We start from the raw sequence: 3,165 nt of genomic DNA, 5'->3' as shown, positions 1-3,165 counted from the left end.
GAATTCTCCTTCCTTTTTGCCTCCCTGGCTCCTGATGCTTCTGGTCTTAGTTCAAATGGTTCTTCAGGGGAACCTCCATGGGCCCCCAAATAATGTCTTCTTGTTTTTCTCCTCCTGCATGTTGTTTCATTCTCTTGCTTCACCATAAGAATCCTGACTTTAAATTATATTCAATTGTTTCTTTATGTTTCCCTCCTCCCCTAGACTATATGCTCTGTGAAGACAGGGAACACCCGGTGGTGTTTAAAGCAGAATAGATGCTGGGTAAATATATGGGATGATTGAGGGAATGAATGAATGAGGTTGAAGGTCCCCAGTCTCCTGAATGAGACCAATACTGGGGAGTGGGCCTGAGGATCTGATGGGCACCTTCTCCTCCAATGGCTGGAGTTCCCCTTGGTGAGTGGGGTGCTGTCACCAGGGCTACATATTTAGCAGCCCACCTCTCCAGGCATGCTTATATTTAATTCCACCTGATTCCACTTGTCACGTCTCCCAGGACAATCACAACCTTTTGACATCTTTAGGAGCCTGGAGATGCCAGGGTAGCAAAACACCACTGATTGTTGGGCAAGAGTCCTCCTCTCTCCATGCCTCTAAAGGCTGCCACCCAGTGAGAGGCCCTTTTGTCCTTCATGTGGCCCCTGCTGGGGCCACATGACATGGGGGGACCCCTGGAAGTCCTAGGTCCTGGGAGACCCATGGAAGTCCTTGGGTCCTAGGTCATTGGGACCTGGAGGCACTGCCAATGCCAGCCCACCTGTTTCTGAATAGGAGCGCAGGTGGTGCTCAACACGTGATTGGCCGAACAGATGAATTCATCTTACATCTGATTGGTCCTCCTCACTGGGCTCCCTGCTGATTGGTCCTGCTGATTGGCTCCTCTTGTGATTTTCTTACTTGATGAATATTTTTCTCTGCAATCTTGGGTTCTTCAAAGGCATCCACCTTCATGTTTATTCACTCTGCCCCCATTGCGGGAGGCATCCCGGCCAGGTCCAGAGCCCCGGAGAACACCTGGGGCATAGCCTCTAACAGGACCTTGGGGGTGTGGGCACAGTGGGGACTGTGACAAGGGGTCGAGTCTTGGTCTCCAGTCCTTGCCGTCTTCCCTTCTCTTCTGCTTCCATCTGGATAGCCCAGACGCAGACTTCTGCTTGCTTGAATTTTCCACTAAGCCTTTGGATCTAGCCCCACCCTGCATTTGCTGACCTCACAGACCTCACTCTCATGATCTGAGTGGGGCTACAGTCACATCAGGGAGACAGACCCTTGATCTGCCAGGAGCCTATGAGGAAAAGGGGCGTCAGGTCATCTAGAGGACTCCTGAGGTGTTTGTCCGGACTCTCCCCCTGTCTTTTTTTTTTGTCCCCCTGTCTTTTAACACCATCTTCTGATTTGACATATGGCCTCAGGGAGGGAGACAGGCCTTCTTTCTCTGGGTTTGCAAGCTGTAAGGATCATAAGCCTGGAGTTGCTGGTGGTCATCTTCCCCACGGTGAGGAGAAAGCCAGCCTAAGGAGGGTGTCAACAGAGGGAAACAGAGCTAAGAGAAGGGAGGGAAAAGATAGAGCCCTGGGAGGATGGTTTGAGCCTCTGCCTCCAGCCATGCCTGAAGCCAGTTCCACCCACTTGATTTCCCAGTTCTGGGGGCCAACAAATCATTGTGCCTTTTGCTTTCACTATTTGTATTCTGCTTCTTGCAGTAAGAGGTTCTGCCTACAACAGGCTGCAACCAAGGGGGCAGAACCAAACTCCAGTAGGGAAGCCAGGCCCAGAACAAAGAAGCAAAGAAGCCTCAGGGCTGATGTGCCCTTAATGTGGGTAGGGTTCTCGGCGAGGGGAGCTGGCTGTCAGCAGGGCTAGAGTCAGAGCTGCCTGTGTCCTCTGTCCTGATGTGACGTGGACCACGTGGGGACATTGTGGGGCCCATGAGGTGAGGCAAAGTAATTATTGCCGCACAGATCAGGAAACTGAGCTCTGAAGGGGGGAAGTGATTTTCCAGAAGTCACATAGCTAGTAAGAGGGGCAGAGTCCTGAATTGTCTGGGTCTAAAGCGCAAGGCCCCAATCATTGCTCGGAACTGCTGGAGTCAGAGACCCCGAGAATCATCTCAGAATTAGTTCTCATCTGATAAAAGAGGGTCCCAAGATGACAAAATCTACCCCACCCCATCCGTCTTGTCTCCAGGGCACACACCCTGGGCTTCCCCCTCCTACCCCTCTGGCTGGTCCTTCTTAGTTTCCTCAGCTGGATCTTTCCCATCTTCTCAATAACAGAGAACCCAGGGCTAGTGCTTCGACCTTTCTTCCCCTCCAGCAGTGTTTCTCCTAAGGGGAGACCATCCGGTCCCATAGAAACACCACCTACATACTGGTGACTCCCAAAGTGGCTCCTTCCCCCTGAACCCGGTCCATACATCAGCTGCCAGCTGTGCTTCTCCACTTGGATGCCTGATAGGCTTGGGCCTCAACTTTCTGCTACCCCAATACCCCTCAGTTTTATTGAGATGTGAGTGACGTATAACATTGTGTAAGCTTAAGGAGTATAATGTGATGATTTGATACATCATATATATTTCAAAATGATTACCAAATAAGGTTAGTTAACACATCCATCGCCTCACATAATTACAGGTTTGTTTGTTTTTTTTTTTTGCCTGTGCAGTGAGAACATTCAAGATCTACTCTCCTATCAACTTTCAAACATATAATTAACTATAGTTACCAGGTGGTACATTAGATCCCCAGAACTTACTCATCTTCTAACAGGAAGCCTGTACATTTGGATCAACATCTCCCCATTCCTGCACTCCCAAGCCCCAGCAACCACAATTCTGCTGTTTTGATGGGTTTGGGTTTTTTGTTTGTTTGTTTGTTTGTTTTTAATGAGATGATATGGTAATTTGCCTTTGTTTGACTAATTTCACTTAGCATAGTGTCCTCAATTTCCTCCATATTGTTGCAAATGGTAGGATTTCCTTTTTAAAATTTTTTTGTGGCCAAATAATATTCCTTATATGCCATGTGATATATATATATATATTATATTATATAATTACATAATATTTATTATGTAAATAATAATAATATATTATTATTTACATAATATATAAATAATATATAATAATATATATAATATATAATAATATATATATAATAAATA

The 3,165-nt window shown here is 46.9% G+C and overlaps 1 long non-coding RNA gene across 1 annotated transcript; it reads left to right on the top strand.

The window, feature by feature from the left end:
- Positions 1 to 954: 954 nt before the first annotated feature.
- On the top strand, positions 955 to 2,908 carry LOC118353963 (uncharacterized). Its single transcript, XR_004813707.2, has 2 exons — positions 955 to 1,498; positions 2,668 to 2,908. It is a non-coding gene; the product is annotated as an uncharacterized LOC118353963 (long non-coding RNA).
- The last annotated feature ends 257 nt before the right edge of the window (positions 2,909 to 3,165 follow it).

This window comes from Canis lupus, chromosome 2 (genome assembly GCF_003254725.2).
Source record: "Canis lupus dingo isolate Sandy chromosome 2, ASM325472v2, whole genome shotgun sequence".
Classification (NCBI taxonomy): domain Eukaryota; kingdom Metazoa; phylum Chordata; class Mammalia; order Carnivora; family Canidae; genus Canis; species Canis lupus.
The sequence above is the reverse complement of the archived record's forward strand: the minus strand, read 5'-3'. Positions and strand labels throughout refer to the sequence as shown.